The 19,707-nt window shown below is 37.6% G+C and overlaps 1 protein-coding gene and 2 pseudogenes across 6 annotated transcripts in view; 2 read left to right on the plus strand and 1 right to left on the minus strand.

Moving 5' to 3' along the window:
- Nucleotides 1-19,707, minus strand: part of LOC129763418 (uncharacterized) — a 151,902-nt gene that overhangs the window by 85,556 nt on the left and 46,639 nt on the right. The window lies entirely within an intron of this gene.
- LOC129763708 (U4 spliceosomal RNA) lies at nt 418-546 on the plus strand (annotated as a pseudogene).
- LOC129763709 (U4 spliceosomal RNA) lies at nt 6,501-6,629 on the plus strand (annotated as a pseudogene).

Consider the following 19,707-nt stretch of genomic DNA (forward strand, 5'->3'; position numbering starts at 1 on the left):
TGATGAAAATGAAATTCACTTTTCTCATAACCTTTTTCGATTAATAAAATTGTGACTGGAAGATAGGTAAAATATTTCTCTATCGAATAACTTCGATAACTCTATTCGAACAACTTTTGACGTAGGACTACGTCTTTCATTTCTATACCGGGGTGTAAAATCAAAGTTTCGAAAACGAAAGCGTCACGACGGAGACCGAGATTTTGAGTGTTAATAGCTCCTAAACAACTGAACGAAATGGTATGATAAACACTTCATTCGAAAGCTGTTGTTCGTCGCTGTTGTGGTGAAGCTCTTCATTTATCATGAAAGCGCGGATGAACGGTGTCGCCGCACGGATCATGCCTTTAGAGCGTGATTCATGGCGAGAACGATAGAGCGGATGCTTAGATCGCGCTCTATCCTAAATACACAGAATAGCTTGCGCAGTGGCTTTATCGTAACTAATGAGGTTTTTCCGAAGTGCGATTATTGCTAGCTGAAAACCTAAATATCATAAAACTCCTCCGGCCAGCGATAACCCGCCGGGAAGGAGAACAAAACAAAATAAGCAAAACGACGTAATGTGTTTACGATCAGAGCCTATCTCCGATCGTAAATACCGAAGGACGGGAGAAATCCCAAAAAGAGAGCACTATGGGTGCTATAAACGGAGCCTATCTCCGAGCTAGGACAATAAGTAATAAAACGGAGAGGAAAAGATAACACGCCTGCGAGCGTGTTAATAATCATCCCTCGTTCGCCCGTCTGGCTTAGAATAAATAATTGTAATTTTCTCTCTCTTATGCTACGCCCTTCTGGGGTAGATAAGAAGGCAATGTCTGTATATAAGAGAAAACTTGAACAGAATAAACGCACTCTCAACTGGACACTCTCAACCATACCACGGACGTAGGAGCGTCGTGGCGAAGTACCGAACCCCTCTTTTTGTCATAAACGTATCACAACCCTGGACATCGCCCGAGCATCCTGGACACCATCGGGAGCACCCTGGACATCATCGCCGGCAGATCCCAGCGCAACAAGCGCTGGTAAGTATTGAACACCCCTCCTCCAAAGATCCGAAATTCCAACCACCCTTCCTCTCCCTTTTCCTTCCCTTGGCTCCGCCCGGCCAAACTCCCAAGTGACGCGGTACTACCGGATCGCACCAGTAGGCGCATACTCGTTATGCGCTCTACGTGATCTGGCCTACCACATAGCGTCCAGTAAAGGGCTTTCCCTTCGTGTCATCAGCACGATCTCGAACTGCAGCCACATTTGGTGGCTCCAGAGAGGATCTTTCCTCCAGCGTAATCAGCACGATACCCTGCAGCCACATTTGGTGGCTCCAGAGAGGAGTCTTTTCCTAAAGACACTGTACGAACTCACAACACGCTCGGTTGAGTTGAGAATCCTGTTAAATTGATTTGCGCCCGTCGTTGAACGGAGAGGTTCGGTCTTGTAAAGACGAACAAGGTGAGGTTGTCTGTGGACATCACCATTTAGCCAAGAGGCAAATTGCGCATTTCAAGAAACAGAAATTAGGTCCTGAAAGACGGACAAATTAGGCCGTAGAAATCGGCATCTTGTTGAAACAAGTCCAGCTTTATAAACAGACCGATCGCCAGTCAGGCATAGTTGGACGAAGGCAACCAGGCGCCTCGTCAACATCAACTGTAATCCGGTCACGAGGGCCGGAAGACGAATATTGTGCAACGTTTGAAATCAGCGTAGGCAACTAGGCGCCACGCTTGGTTTAAGACAAGGCGAAGGCAACCAGGCGCCTCGCCACTTGCGCATTATAACACAGTTTAAACATCGAGTGACGGCAACCAGGCTCCTCACTCAGGAATAATGATATCAAGCTTTACGAGATCATCACGCCCGTGCTGTGATGCATGTGGCAAGAAAATTGAACTAGACAATCTGGTCCAATGCAGACAGTGCAAAAGGAATTATCATCATTCCTGTGTAGGACATACACCCACTGAAGAGGAAACCTATTTAGTATGCTCGCTTTGTTCCCCTACCAAAACAAACGAAAGTGAGGGAAAGGCACAGGCACCTGCAGCGTCTCATCCCTCAACTAATTCGAGGGAACAAAAACAGATAGAGGAGCTGACGAATCTAGTTACACAACTAGCTGAGATGCATGTTAGCGAACGCAACAACATAACCACATTAAAAAAGGAAATAGTAACAATGCAGGCATCACTCAACGCTTTAGTCGTGGGCGCAACGACAATAGCAACACAGCGACAAACAGAATTACCATGCTCTCCGGCGCAAGCGCAGTCAACTGAACCCCTAATCAATATCTCCGGGCAACAACGTGACCGAGCAACGATTCAAACACCACTACCAATGAGATCCGGTCCATCAATTGGCTGGGAGCAGAGTGCAATGATGCCAGCTCCACAGCATGGAGATTTTACGATTCTAATGAAGAGGCAAGCTTTGACTCCCTTGCCAAAATTCAGCGGGTCGCCCAAAGATTGGGCTAAATTCAAAAGGATCTACGAAGTCAGCACGAGAGAATGTGCGTTTTCCAATCATGAAAATCTCTCCAGACTTGAAGCTGCCCTTGAAGGACGCGCAGCTAGAAGCGTGCAGCAACTATTTATAAACTCGGAAAATGTTCCGAGTATAATAGAGAGACTAGAGGAAAATTTCGGAAACCCTAAATTCATATATGAGGAACTACTGCACGATCTACAGAAGCTTAAAAGAGAAAGTAGATCAATAATAATCGAAATGTCAGATGCTTTAGAAAATATGGTGGCAAACATGACGATCATAAATCAAAGAGGTTACCTACTAGATGCGAGGTTAATAGAAGACCTAGTTAAGAGACTACCTTATAACCTGCAAATAGAATGGACACGCCATAGAACGACGACTGGTGATGCCCCATCTTTAGAAGAAATGAGTAACTGGCTGAAACCTCACGCCAAAATAATGAGGAATATGGCTTCTCCTCTACCTTCTACAGTTAGAAGCCAGATACATGTCCATCAAGAGATGCCACGCATGAAATGTCCGGTTTGCTCGAATAACCATAAAATCTTCGATTGCACGGAATTTAAGAACTCCAACATCCAAAAAAGATGTCGATTGGCAGTACAATGTAAAATATGTTTCGGATGTCTAGGCACCGGACATATGGTTAAAGATTGCAGACGATCTAGGAGGTGCGGCTTGAGTGGATGTAACAAGCACCACCACAGAATGTTACACTCGAATCCAGACATGGAACCAACACCTCGTAATACGTCCGCTACAGTTCCGCTTGAAGCCAACTGCAATATTCACAAGTCCTCAGCAAACGAGATATACTACCAGGTGATTCCAGTAACACTTCAACACGGAAGGCATTCAGTCGATACATATGCCTTCCTAGACACAGGGTCTTCCCTGACATTGCTAGATGAGGAAATGGCAAACTCCTTGGACCTATACGGCAGAGAAGAACCACTACAATTAAAATGGACACAGGACGTGTCTCGAAACGAGCTGAACAGTAGAAAAGTACAAGTTCGCATTCAGGGGTCGTCCAGAAGGTCGTACCGACTTGACGGTGTAAGAACCATTAAAAACTTACAACTTCCGACTCAGACAATGAACTACAAAGCAATGGCTACAAAATATCCGCATTTGGAAAACCTTCCGATCGAAAGCTACGAGCTTGCAAGGCCAACAATTCTCATAGGGCTGAATCAAAGCCATTTGCTTACCGCCATGGAAACAAGAAGGGGAAGTGACAATGACCCAATAGCAGTCCGAAGTAAGCTTGGATGGTTTATTTTCGGTAATGTCAGATCAATTTATCAAAACGATCATGAACTATTGCAACACGATAAAGAACTACGAGATATGATGGCTGCGCACTTCTCAATCGATGAATTTAGCATCAGACAACCAATAAGAGTCAACGACAACCCCTTGCCCTTAGAACCGGTCAACAAGTATACCACCGCGAGTTCTAACAACGTAATGCTGATAACCTCGACCGAAGATAAATCAAAAAAATCAACGCGAAAAAAAAGACGTAGAAATAAGACTACAACAAAAGGCATTTCTAAATCTTGGTTCAACATCTCACGTATATTGAAAATAATGATGTTGTTCGTAATGTCGTTCACGTTGATCAACGCTATATCCATAAAACCCGTTGACAAAGACGGTCTAATGTTCGACCACGAAGGAACGTGCTTATTACATAGAGGCATATGGCAAACGAATATACAAACCAACGTAGTGCCCGATGAAGACATTGAAGTAATTAACTCGATACGGAATAATGTGACAGTAGCGATGAAAGACATGGAGTTTGTCATCGAAGACTCTCTCCTAGAGCAAATTGCAACATCTGTTGAACGTTTATGCGATGATGCGATTGATGAGATCAAGCAGACAACGAGAACTAAACGAAGCAAAGGGTTCTTCGGTTTTTTGGCGGACTTAATATTTGGTAGCGACGATATGGAAAACGAGCTACAGGCAATGAGGGTTCATGAAGACGAAAAAATTCACCAAATATCGGAGTCAATGGTAAAAATGAATACCAAGGCGTCCAAAATGGGAGAACAGCTTAACGAGAGATACTATAAATTGTACAAAGACATGACTCAATTAAAACAATTATATTCTGCGGATAAGGTTCAAAGGTTACGAACAACGATGTTAGAAACCACGATATTGGCACGAGAAGTTATCGATGGAACGTTGAATAGATATAGGAAAGTTCGAACGTTTCCTTTGTCCGTTGACGAACTAGCCCAAACCAGAAAAAACATTTCACAAGCGTTGCCAACTGGTTACATTGTCCTGGATCACCCATCAGCCGTAAAATACAACACGCGTGTAGTCAACGGCTCCCTCATAATTACCATGACGAGTGTTGTCATCAACAAAGTTGAGTTCGAGGTATTTAAGATAATACCGATCCCACGGGCTGAGAATGGCTCAATTATTGTAACAGAACATGATCGCATCGCGGTAGGCCACAACCAAGACTTCTTCTACCCATCGATCGAACTAACAAAACTGAATGATACGCATTTAATTACGGTTCAACCAGAACTGAGTAAGGAAGTGGATTGCGTAGCGGCTGTCATACTGCATATCGCAAGTACCCGCAAATGTGCAACAAAACTGTTAACCACGCCTTACGCTATGATGGAGACACTGTCCACTCCTAATACCGTTTTATACTATGCATCCGATACAAAGGCAATAGTTATACATTGCGACAACGTGGTAATGTCACCACCTTATGAGGCAGCAGTAGTAACTCTCCAGCCAGATTGCCGTATACAATCCAACAACAAAACGATACATGCAAGTTTAAATGGCATGAACAAGAAGATTGCAACATACTTCAAATCTAAATACCAGGTGGCCGATCACCTATTGGACGAATTCAATGACACCGTAAAAGATGTGGTGGAGCCGAAGCCCGATAATCCCTACGATAACAACGCTATGATAACCGTGTACAACAGTTTGGATCCCTTCCATCCGAAATCGAAGTATCTTTGGAGGAACGCCGCCCTTTTCGTAAGCATACTAATGATTATAATCGGGATCATTTATCTACGTTGCTGCAGACGAAGATGCTGCACCAGATCCAGAGCCACAGCAGGACCGATGTCCATATCCGAATGGACAACCTATTGAACCGGCAACAATTAGAAGACACAGCGCTTTAAAACCAAGCATTGGAGGGACGTTCAATGAAGCAAGGCGGCATGCCGAAGAATTGAAGAGAAAAAGTGATTTAAAACTCTGTTAGACCATAAGTACACAAAATGTAAAATAGAAGAAAATAATTGAATATGAAATAATTGTAGTCAAAATGAGGAATCTGACAATGAATAAGAAATATAAGCAACAAAGGGTTGCATAAACTGACGAGAAGATATGTCGTCTAATGTAATAGTAAAAATATAATTTGTTCAGTGAAAGAAGCAATTAGGCGCCGTTGTATGGCTATTAAAGTACATAAAGTTGAAGACTCTTCTATGGATAGAAGAAGTATTGAATTTGAAAATTGAATACTCCTGCGAGAGTAAAATGAAGTGTAACACAAAGCTAAAATGAATAGGATTTGCATTGTAAATGAATCTGAAGGCAAAGTGGCTAATAAATTGTAACGAAGCAAAGAATGAATTTATAACACACCATGTATGAAGAATAAACGGAAGTCATCCGCTCATAGCAAACGAATTGCATTGTATAACTTCAGGTTAGGAAATTGAATGTAAGAAAAACATAATATTGAAAAGAGAATATAAGATGAAACAATTGCGAATTATACAGTAATAAAAGATACAGCATCAGAAGCATAGAAGAAAAAATTATTAGAAACAGATGCGGCGTAGCTCAATTGGTAAATCTGCCTTACGCGATTTACGAGGGCCGGTATGTCGCCGCACGGATCATGCCTTTAGAGCGTGATTCATGGCGAGAACGATAGAGCGGATGCTTAGATCGCGCTCTATCCTAAATACACAGAATAGCTTGCGCAGTGGCTTTATCGTAACTAATGAGGTTTTTCCGAAGTGCGATTATTGCTAGCTGAAAACCTAAATATCATAAAACTCCTCCGGCCAGCGATAACCCGCCGGGAAGGAGAACAAAACAAAATAAGCAAAACGACGTAATGTGTTTACGATCAGAGCCTATCTCCGATCGTAAATACCGAAGGACGGGAGAAATCCCAAAAAGAGAGCACTATGGGTGCTATAAACGGAGCCTATCTCCGAGCTAGGACAATAAGTAATAAAACGGAGAGGAAAAGATAACACGCCTGCGAGCGTGTTAATAATCATCCCTCGTTCGCCCGTCTGGCTTAGAATAAATAATTGTAATTTTCTCTCTCTTATGCTACGCCCTTCTGGGGTAGATAAGAAGGCAATGTCTGTATATAAGAGAAAACTTGAACAGAATAAACGCACTCTCAACTGGACACTCTCAACCATACCACGGACGTAGGAGCGTCGTGGCGAAGTACCGAACCCCTCTTTTTGTCATAAACGTATCACAACCCTGGACATCGCCCGAGCATCCTGGACACCATCGGGAGCACCCTGGACATCATCGCCGGCAGATCCCAGCGCAACAAGCGCTGGTAAGTATTGAACACCCCTCCTCCAAAGATCCGAAATTCCAACCACCCTTCCTCTCCCTTTTCCTTCCCTTGGCTCCGCCCGGCCAAACTCCCAAGTGACGCGGTACTACCGGATCGCACCAGTAGGCGCATACTCGTTATGCGCTCTACGTGATCTGGCCTACCACATAGCGTCCAGTAAAGGGCTTTCCCTTCGTGTCATCAGCACGATCTCGAACTGCAGCCACATTTGGTGGCTCCAGAGAGGATCTTTCCTCCAGCGTAATCAGCACGATACCCTGCAGCCACAAACGGTGTCACCAAGAGTCTGTTTGTGCACCTTAGGCCAGAAGGGAATCCATCAGGAGGAGAGTGATGCCACAAACAGTTCCCCGGGAAGATCTCGAAGCAGCCGCTACACACACACACATACACGCACGGAATTCTTTCCGTTTGGATCGAGAAAGATCCGGAAAATAATCTGCCAGTTCCTCTAGGAATTTAAAAATACATTCATGTGAAAGAGTTTATTTGAATGTTTTCTATCCATGTAACACTGTGACCAAATATGTTTCAATCAAGTGCTATTAACAGATGGTTATCGAGTTAGCATTAACCACTGGTGGGCTTCCAGTATCGAGGAAAATGTGGAAATATCTAATCGTTACTGAAAATAATCTGCCAATTCCTCTGGGAATTTAAAATTACATTCATATGAAAGAGTTTATTTTAATGTTTTCTATCCATGTAACACTGTGACCAAATACATTAGGTTTTGTGATTTTTCAATCAATCGCAATCAACAGGATAGCTTCTGAAGATTATTCTTCCCCATCAGTAGGATATTTCCGTATCCAATATTGGATGCATAAAACCTTGTGCCTCCAACGTAACGCTCTCGTTTTCGAAGTTCTCCAAATATTCATTCATTCAGAATGAATTCAGATTCAACTTCATACAAATGATCTCTAAATCAACGATAGTCCTACGTCACCCTTGCGGTTATACCATAGATATAACCCACTTCCTGTTTTTTTTATTTTAAGAAATCTGTATATTTTCCTATATTGACCCTATATTGGCTCACGTTTCAGTCTGTATCTTTTCTCTATCACGATAAAAAAAAATGGATTATGTGGAAAGATGAATGATTCAATTCTCTATCTAATGAGGATAATTTTGAAAGTTGTTACTTGATAAACAATCAATTTATTTCAATTGAAATCATTCATTATTCATTAAATCCAGCAAGACATTGAACAGAAACTTGCACGCAACAAAAACTTTTTTCCGCTAATTTCACACAAGTCCGTAAAGAAGGAACGCGAAAACGAGAAATCTCGTGAGCGGTCCGCAAAGTGTTAAGTATTTTATTTGTTTCCTTCAAAAAATTATTCTGGAATTTCTTATATGGAATATAGTATTTCGGTTACGATTAAGCAAAAGGCGAAAAAGTTCATTTTCTACACAAACTCTAAATGTGTTTCGTTTTTTGACGTGGGACTACGTCTAACCGGGATATAAGAGGGATGAAATGAAAACCTAAACACAGAACATGCAGAAAAAAATGAAAGATTTCGAATGCTTATAACTCGAACATTTCTTTATAGATCGAGAAGATGTTTGCAACAATTGATAGGGAATAATTCTACGCATCTATCACAATTAATAAAATGTTATTTTTCATGAGATAAAAATTTGAATAACTGTGAAATATTAAGCGTTATCTAAACGCCCTAACTGCCACGTTTTGATTGGCCCAATTTACGGTTTCCCCAACACAGACGTCAAAACCAAGCAGTCTGGAGAAATCGGCATTGCAAATGCATGCAAGTCGGGGATACTTTTGTTTCCACCGAAATGTGTTGCCTAACAAAAATTTCAAAGCCAGGGGAAACCCGCTTTGCAAAGACATGCGAGCGGCGAGTACTTTTGTACCTGCTTGCCTTTTTGCAGACCGGAGTATGTTTCCCTAACACGCACTTCTAATCTGAATAGCCTGGAAAAATCGTCTTTTCAGATACCTAGTGAATGAATGAATGAATGAACCCTCAAGTTCAGTAAAACTCATTCTATAGTAAAAAAAGTAGAAGTGGAAGTTGATTCATGCAAGCCGGAGGAACTTCTGTACCCGCATATTTTTTGCGCTCCGGAATGTGTATCTAACACGGACTACAAAAGCTGGTACGAACACAACGCTTTGGCTGGGTTATTCAAGGCTGCATTGGAAGATTCACCTTTCTCTGTCTGGGCCGTGTATGTTGCAAAGTATGCGAAAAGCTTAATGCGTGCTTATTTGCAATGTGTTTCTTGTTTCGCACGCTCATATTGCTATAGCATATGTATTATACAAATGATATACCAGAATGAGGGAATGTTACATTTTCTGTTATTTTTAGGCACATTTAATGTAATAAATCGGGATGCCAAACATGTGCTAAAAATTAATTTTGACCCTTAGTATTTCCCGTAGTCTCGCAAAATTGGAATGATCATCACATCATCTTAGGCACTAGAAAGAATCATATTTTACGTAATTTACGATCCATTCCAGAGAAATTCCCCCAGCAACGTGTTAGTGTAGGTGATCTACTGACAAAAACCAAGATTCAATATGAGCCATCAAGCAAAATGAAATCAAATTATCTGCACTGAACCGAGGCTGTAAGACGATACGAACACCAATTCCAAATCATCGTCGATCAATTCGCGGAGAAAGTCCTGCCACTCTCAGAGTCCTATTTACAACACCATCGTCTTCCATCTTCATTGACCCCAACGATGAAAGATGATTTTCAAGAGCCATGTCAAACAACTCGCTAACTTAAGTCCAATAAATCAAAATCACAAATGCGCGAGGGTTTTTTTTACCGCTGCCTTGGCATTCACTTGGTTCCGTCCTCCTGGTGCGTTTATTTATCTTCATGATGCGTGTTGTATTTTTTCATGCCGGCCGGTCTCCAGCTACGAGCACTAGAGAGCGCTGTGAAAAGTAGGTTACGCACAGCGAGAGCTAAGTGCGCGCGTGCGTAGGCGCGAGTGATGACATTTAGCGCGATACTCTTCATCGCACATTTTGACAATAGGTACCTGTAAAAGGAAGAAACAGAGAAAAAAAGGAGAAGATTATTGTGGGGTCCTAACCCATTCCGCGTTCATGATTAATGATGAGGGGGAGGTGCGAAATAAGCTTGCGGTGTTAATCGAGCACGAATTAATGCATCTTTCAATAGGCACAGAGAGTGCGGTAATAAACACTGTTTTTTTTGCTGAACAAGTCGTCCGTCCCTGGGTTCAATATTTTTGCACTCGACTGATGGCGAACCACTTCCCACACGTACTAAAACGACGAGCGATTGACTGAGAAGCAGTGTGTTGTGCTTTGTTTTTTGCTGCGGTCCGCACTCAGTAGGATAAAAGGGTACGAAACGTCCACCCGATGGAGTTGAACTGACCTATGCAATTAATTAGTCCAAATTATTAGAATTGTTACACTTCAGTTTCCAGAGAAAATATATCAATGCAAAAACAACTTGTGCTTAAAGCATTTCATGCCAACTCGTCTTGAAATTGACAGCACCTTCTTTTAAACGCTTTTCATTAAAATTCAGACAATTTTCTAAAAAACAATTAAGGACAAATTTTCGCAGGAGTTTCAGCCTTTTAGGTGATATCAATTTTCGCTTTTTTCTAAAAGCTAAACTGTCTTTTAATTTTTGAAGAAATTAGTGTGAAACCGTGCTGAATATGTCAATATCTCTACATCCACTAAGTTTGAACGAATTCTGAGAGGGTGATACCAATCTCATTGATAAGCTAGAGCGAAATACATTCAAACTATCATTTGAACTTCAACAATACGTCATAGAGTCAGCATTTTATGCTGTATCTAAAGTTCTATAGTTATTGTCAATACATCTTAAGAAATATTCAGCCAAAAAAATGTGATAAGTATGCAACGAAAGTTATCATTTGTCTATTTTGTCGATTTTTTTTCATGAACATCAAACAGAACATCTTGTACTTAGTCTTGTACAGTTTTCCAATTCCAATAGAGTATGAAAGTCAGTTTTTCAATTTCATAATCAAACTGAATTCAAACTTCCAGATTATAGCTAGGATACAAATGGCAGATACTCGATTAAAATTTCGTGAAAGGACTCTTTTTTTTCTATCTTGAAATCCGGATAACATGTTCTGGATTGTGGACTCTGAGATCAATTTTGAACTCGATTTCCAAATCCAGCTTACGTATTTGGGCCGGACTCGTAAATACTGTTCAAAGGTTCTGAGATACCTAGACATTGAGATACTGTATCTAACGTATGGATCCCAAATTTGATCCTATTTCATATGCAAAAAATGAATTTCTCTCATTTTGGATATCATATTTTTAAAACCAGAATGTAGAAGCTGAATTTTTTGGTTATGTCATGCATTCAAAAATGGATGGGAAAACTCCAGGAAGAACATGAAAGCAGTAATCTGTAATCGGATGGTAAAATATCAACCATTGAACCTGGACTCTGTATACCTCTAATCTGAAAACAATATCTTTAAACTAGATCTGAGCTTAGGAGAAATCTATTTCCGAAAAATGAAATCTGGGAACGGAATTCTTGGACGAAAATAGTGAATATTTCACACGTTCTAAATTTAGATTTTTTCGAATACTGGAGTATGAGTTTGGATTTTTGTAAATATAAAAGAGCTCGATCCAAGATTTTGAAGTATAAAGTATAAAGTATAAAGTATAATGTATAAAGTATAAAGTATAAAGTATAAAGTATAAAGTATAAAGTATAAAGTATAAAGTATAAAGTATAAAGTATAAAGTATAAAGTATAAAGTATAAAGTATAAAGTATAAAGTATAAAGTATAAAGTATAAAGTATAAAGTATAAAGTATAAAGTATAAAGTATAAAGTATAAAGTATAAAGTATAAAGTATAAAGTATAAAGTATAAAGTATAAAGTATAAAGTATAAAGTATAAAGTATAAAGTATAAAGTATAAAGTATAAAGTATAAAGTATAAAGTATAAAGTATAAAGTATAAAGTATAAAGTATAAAGTATAAAGTATAAAGTATAAAGTATAAAGTATAAAGTATAAAGTATAAAGTATAAAGTATAAAGTATAAAGTATAAAGTATAAAGTATAAAGTATAAAGTATAAAGTATAAAGTATAAAGTATAAAGTATAAAGTATAAAGTATAAAGTATAAAGTATAAAGTATAAAGTATAAAGTATAAAGTATAAAGTATAAAGTATAAAGTATAAAGTATAAAGTATAAAGTATAAAGTATAAAGTATAAAGTATAAAGTATAAAGTATAAAGTATAAAGTATAAAGTATAAAGTATAAAGTATAAAGTATAAAGTATAAAGTATAAAGTATAAAGTATAAAGTATAAAGTATAAAGTATAAAGTATAAAGTATAAAGTATAAAGTATAAAGTATAAAGTATAAAGTATAAAGTATAAAGTATAAAGTATAAAGTATAAAGTATAAAGTATAAAGTATAAAGTATAAAGTATAAAGTATAAAGTATAAAGTATAAAGTATAAAGTATAAAGTATAAAGTATAAAGTATAAAGTATAAAGTATAAAGTATAAAGTATAAAGTATAAAGTATAAAGTATAAAGTATAAAGTATAAAGTATAAAGTATAAAGTATAAAGTATAAAGTATAAAGTATAAAGTATAAAGTATAAAGTATAAAGTATAAAGTATAAAGTATAAAGTATAAAGTATAAAGTATAAAGTATAAAGTATAAAGTATAAAGTATAAAGTATAAAGTATAAAGTATAAAGTATAAAGTATAAAGTATAAAGTATAAAGTATAAAGTATAAAGTATAAAGTATAAAGTATAAAGTATAAAGTATAAAGTATAAAGTATAAAGTATAAAGTATAAAGTATAAAGTATAAAGTATAAAGTATAAAGTATAAAGTATAAAGTATAAAGTATAAAGTATAAAGTATAAAGTATAAAGTATAAAGTATAAAGTATAAAGTATAAAGTATAAAGTATAAAGTATAAAGTATAAAGTATAAAGTATAAAGTATAAAGTATAAAGTATAAAGTATAAAGTATAAAGTATAAAGTATAAAGTATAAAGTATAAAGTATAAAGTATAAAGTATAAAGTATAAAGTATAAAGTATAAAGTATAAAGTATAAAGTATAAAGTATAAAGTATAAAGTATAAAGTATAAAGTATAAAGTATAAAGTATAAAGTATAAAGTATAAAGTATAAAGTATAAAGTATAAAGTATAAAGTATAAAGTATAAAGTATAAAGTATAAAGTATAAAGTATAAAGTATAAAGTATAAAGTATAAAGTATAAAGTATAAAGTATAAAGTATAAAGTATAAAGTATAAAGTATAAAGTATAAAGTATAAAGTATAAAGTATAAAGTATAAAGTATAAAGTATAAAGTATAAAGTATAAAGTATAAAGTATAAAGTATAAAGTATAAAGTATAAAGTATAAAGTATAAAGTATAAAGTATAAAGTATAAAGTATAAAGTATAAAGTATAAAGTATAAAGTATAAAGTATAAAGTATAAAGTATAAAGTATAAAGTATAAAGTATAAAGTATAAAGTATAAAGTATAAAGTATAAAGTATAAAGTATAAAGTATAAAGTATAAAGTATAAAGTATAAAAGTATAAAAAGTATAAAGTATAAAGTATAAAGTATAAAGCCTCATGAAATTTAAAATCTGGGTTCCCAATATGCAATTATAATCTTAAGTCTTTGGTATATCTGAATCTGGTGCTAGAATCTAAAATCTGAATCTGAAATCTGAGATATAAAGTATGGAAGCGGAGTTCAGAATATGGAAACAAAAACTGTAATCTGCTGCGGTATGCAATCCAGAAACAATCCGGAATCTAGAATCAGGAATCTGAACATGCATTGAAATTGAAATTGGGGATTTGGATCTGAAGTCTGTATTATTCGGAATCTGAATCTGGTTTATGAATATAGAATATGGAAAGCTGAGGTCAGAAACTGGGAACCAAATCTTAAATAAAAAACTAAAATCTCAATATGGAATTCGAAGTACAATTCCAAATCTCTAATCTGATATATAAAAAACGGAAACTGAATCTGTGATTCAAATCTGTTTTTGAGTTATAGGGTATGAGCGATCAGACAATAATCTGATTACAAGAACTGGATTCTGAGTCTTCAATTTGAAATGAGTATCGGAATTCGAACTAGGGATCTGAATCTGCAATTTTCTGACTCATAAAGAGTGAGGACTGAGGTCATAATTTGGGATCAAACCCAAGATTTTTTTTATCTGAGATCCGGAATCTGGAGCATTAAAATTGGAGCTTAAAGTTACAGTTTAAAATTCCAGAATGTGTAAACAAAAACTGGAATTTGTGGCCTGAATCTAGAAACAGGATTTTAAATCGGAATTCAAACTAGGGAACTGAATCTTGTAATTCAAATGCAAACGCATTCAAATGCGTAATTGTGAATCAAATCTATAACCTGAGTTATAAAGTATAAAAATTGAGTTCAGAATGTGGATTAAAAATCCGGAATGAGCATCAGTAATCAAAATCTACAATCTAAGATGTAATGTCATGAAGCTGAATTCAGAATCTGGTATCAAGGACTGGAATCGATACATGAAATTCGGTAGCTCGGCACAATCGAATTTGAATTAGGAATCTAAATTTGCAACGTGGTAATCTGTAATCTGTAATATATGATCTGGAGTCGGGGTCTTAAGTCTATACCATTCAGGATCTGAATCTGGTTTTTGAATATGGAATAAGGCAAAGTCCAGAATACGGGAACAAAACCAGAATTTTGTGATCTTCTTCTTCTTGAATGGCGTTAACGTTCCCCGTGGAACTTTTGCCGTCTCAACGTATGTATTAACGAATCAGAATCTGAGAATAAAAATAAGGAAATCAGAATTTGAGAACAAAACTCAGGAAATCAGAATCTGCCAGTTAAAATTTGAAATTATCGGAGTGCTGGAGTCAGAATTTGGAATCGAAATGTGGAATCTGGGAGTAAGAATCTTGTAATCATAATCTGGGAATAATCATCTGGGAATTGGAATTTGGGAATCAGAATCTGGGAATAAGAACCAAGGAATAAAAACCTGGGAATCAGAATCAGCGAATCAAGATCTGGAAATCAAAATCTGAGGGTCAGAATCAGCGAATCTGAATCTAGGAATCAGAATCTACGAATTAGGATCCCGGAATCATGTTCAAGGAATAATAATCTGGGAATTTGAATCCGGGAATCAAAATCTTTGGAATAAGAATCTCGGAATCAAAATTTGTGAATCGGAATCTGGGAATCAAAATCTGGAATCGAATATGCTAATCAGAATCAGCGAATCAGAATCTGGAAATAAAAATCTAGGAGTCAGAACCTGTGAATTTGAATCTGGGAATCAGAATCTGCGAATTAGAATCTGGGAATCAGTATCTAGGAATTAGAATCTGGGAATAATAATCTGGGAATCAGAATCTGAGAATGAATATCAGGAAATCAGGAAATCAGAATCTGGCCGTTAAAATTTGAAATTAGAATCAGGATTCTGGAGTCCGAATTTGGAATTGAAATGTGAAATCATAATCTGGGAATAAGGATTCAGAATCCTGAAAATCAGATTCTGAGAATAATAAACTAGGAATCAGAATCTGGAAATTAGAATCGAGGGATAAAAATCTGGGAATAATAATCAGGGGAACAAAATCTGTGAATCAAATTTTTGGAATCATAATCTGGGAGTAATAATTTTGGAATCAGAATCTGAGTATTGGAATCTAGGAATAAAAATGTGGGAATAACAATCTGAAAACCAAAATCTGTGAATCAGAATCTGAATGTAAAAATCAGGAAATTAAAATCTGAGAAAGAAAATAAGAATGAAGAGAATGAATATCAAGAAATCAGGAAATCAGAAGTTGAAATTTGAAATTAGAATCAGGATCCTGGAGTCAAAATTTGGAATCAAAATGTGAAATCAGAATCTGGGAGTATGAATCTTGTAATCATAATCTGGTAATTGGGTTTTGGGAATCATAATCTGGGAATCAGAATACTGAAAATCAGGTTCTAGAAACAACCATCTTGGAAATTAGAATCTGGGAATCAGAATCCGAGAATCAGAATCTGGGAATTAGAATCGAGGAATAAAAATCTGGGAAACTAAATCTGTGAATCAGAATCAGGATGTGGAAATCAGAATCTGCGAATCTGTAATCTAAATCGACGAACAAGAATCTGGGGATCAGGTTCAGGGAATAATAATCTGGAAATCAAAATCATGGGAATAACAATCTCGGAATCAAAATCCGTGAAACAGAATCTGGGAATCAAAATCTGGAATCAGAATCTAGGAATTAACACCAGCGAATCAGAATCTGGAAATCAGAATCCGGGAATCTAAATCAGAACCTCAGAACCTGTGAATCTGAATCTGCGAATTAGAATCTGGGAACCATAATATGCGAATCAAAATTCTCGAATTAGAAACTGGGAATCAGATTCGAGAATCAGAATCTAGAATCAAGAATGGAATCAAAATATTTCATTCATAGTCTGGGAAACAAAATCTAGGAATAGACATCTGGGTACCAGAATCTGTAAATCATAATTCGGGAATCTGAGAATCAAAATCTGGACCTAGAATCGGATTCCGAAATGAGAATGAGAATGAGAATGAGAATGAAAATGAAAATGATAATGACGTAATTCGCAACTCGTCCCTTGCATAAGTTTGTAGTTCCCAAACTGTTTCAAATGATCGTTCATCACTATCAATTCGGATCACAAGACAAGACAAGAAAGATATTCAATGACATTCAAGGCTGGTCTACCCGTTGCTACTGGTACTTTTCGCCAACCATTTGTTTGTGTAAACTGTTGAGGCACAGGACCTGCTATTATTTTCGAATTTATTGCTCTCAATTCATAGGCTCTCTAATTTAACCTTTCATCATCGTCTTTCTAAAGTAATTTTTAGCCTTACGAAAGGCTGTTGATGGCTCGTTGGCCGGAGTGAGCGTCAGTGTAAGTGACGTTGGGGGCAATTCAGCTTTAGCGCTTGTTCAGCAGAACTATTAATAATCATAGTTTTCTCTGACACAATACATATAATCTCGCACCGTTATTTTAGAGTGTGGCACGACAGCCAAAAAAATATGTACATAAAGCTGGCATTCGTTCTTTGCACATAGAAAACACGGAAGAAATTTCTTCCGTTAGTGTATCAATCTAATTTATACCCTCACGGCATCGACTCTAGTGGAATTGCTATCAGTCATGAGCGCGAAACGTGAAAACGATAAACCCGCGAGAGGAGCGAGTAAATATTTAACATTCATTCGAACAAATGCCTGTTAATTTACCAACAAAACAAGTATACACACACAATACGGAGTCAAGCCCGACGCGATGCACACATTTCTTTACACCCGATGAGGGTGACACGTTTGATGTTGTCAGACGATTCCAGTCCTTATCAGAGTGTAAGCAAATGTTTAGCAAATGTTATTTTATTTTATTTTATATTTTTCCAACAGCCGGGATTTAAATGTAGCATATATTTTTATTTCTCCGATCAAGGTTCAATCACCTTGGGCCGAAAGTCATCGCCGGTAATGCGAAGTTGTCAAGTTGCCTGCCGAACCGAGCTCCGATTTGCCAATAATACACCCTCCCACGCAGCTTCGTGTTTTCTTTCATTAAACTTGATGTCCGCGAGGGGAGTGAAGAATAAAAGAAATCAGAAAAAATAAACATTGTGTGTTTTCGTAATCACTTTCGCTTTTTCTTCTGTTCACCGCCGATGATTACTAAGCCGCACTCTCTGTCGTGCAGAGGTTTCAAGGTATCACACATCTGATCCACACACTTGAGCCTGTGCGAATGTCTGTCTGTATGTATCGGAGATCCTTCAAGTTGACCATGCAAATTCGGCACACCAAAAAAATGACGTCAATCCGCAATCCCAATAGCAGGCCAGATTTGTGCACAGAGATAAACCCTGTTGTGGTTTGTTCGGGTCTTGACAAGGGGATTTAAGTAGTTAACACAACTCGGAGGAGGGGCCTTGAGACAAGTTGTTGCAATGTGGCAGCTTGCGAATCCGAATCCAACTGGTTAACGAGTATGCATGTTACATCCGGTTTCGGGGAATTTGTTGGATCGAAGCTCTTTCCTCGCTGGGTGTCGACATGAATGGTAGGAACATTCTTGTGACAATTAATAATAACTCATGAACTTGAAAACAGGACATGCTTCCCGTGTACAAAACATTGTTATAGAGAAAAAAAATCAAAATTACGCTTTTCCGGATAGCCTTCGATTCGCATCTGACCATCACACACTTCTGGGATACTTAATTGAAAAATGAATATCATGCGATCATCAGTCGAAAATAAACATAACAAAAGTGTGACGGACACATGGATCTAAACATATCGCTGACGTTTGCTGCCCCATTTGTTTGTCAAATTTGGCTTGATTATGTCGAGAATTAACAAACTCTACTCGTTGTGTGAGGTTTAAGGGGAGGACCACGGTTTCAAAGAGGCCAACACATGTGGCCAATCTAGCCGCTCTGAGGCGGCGGCCTCCTTGTACTTTGACAATCTCCCAACCATTATTATATTTTCCATTGACAATTCACGAAGAAAAACTCCCTCCCATTCACTTAAGCAAATTTCGCGCGACGAAAAGTGGGTCACCCATCAATCAAAATTAGTTCTGCCTCGTTTTTGCTTCATCACTCAACTCGGCTCAGCAGCTCAGTTTTTTGTCTTCTTCTTTTCCCCGTGGTTCTTGGTTTGCCCCATTCATTGAGGCCGAATTTGTTGCTCACCGCCCCAAGCGATCTCGCCGCTGCTGCCAGACAGCGAGTCTCCGATAATAAGCCGCAAGTTATCGGCTGTGAATGTAAAACAGTTTCGCGCTGGACGATTTTAACAGAGTGCCAGTATCTCTCGCGCCAATTTGTACCCAATCTCTGTTACAATGTTGCAGAATACACAACGGTCGACCCTTAATTGGGTTCAGTAAACTAACGTATTGCACTACCTTCACGCGAAAAAATCCAACGCATTCCAACTATTAGTAAACAAGGCGAAATAAACAACGAACCTGTTGATGTTTTCATTGCCCGCGTGACAGATACCGACTTCGCATGGGCGCTTGCACCCGAGGAAAGAATTATTTTGACACAAAATGTTAAACCATTTCCGAGTGCCGGCCTCAGTTAGCCGCTGCTCGTATATTAGCGGATTAAAATGATTGGTTGTGGATTATTCAGCTTTATTCTAGCCAGAGTCGCGCATCACGGTCAGCTTCGATAGGGTAAAATAGTACACAATTTCATCAACCCAGACGATTTGAATCACGTCAACTACCAAATGGAATGAACTATTGACTCCCCACGAATGCCGTTTCGATTTTTTTTTATTTAAATCGTTTATTTTTACAGGCTCAGTTACATAGGTTTAAAGGAGCCGAACTCCTTACTGTATTGTTACTAGTATATATACATTTTTCCTTAATTCTAATGTTAATAAAGGGTGTGTCACATCAAATTGCATCAG

The sequence above is a fragment of the Toxorhynchites rutilus genome, chromosome 1 (genome assembly GCF_029784135.1).
Source record: "Toxorhynchites rutilus septentrionalis strain SRP chromosome 1, ASM2978413v1, whole genome shotgun sequence".
Classification (NCBI taxonomy): Eukaryota; Metazoa; Arthropoda; class Insecta; order Diptera; family Culicidae; genus Toxorhynchites; species Toxorhynchites rutilus.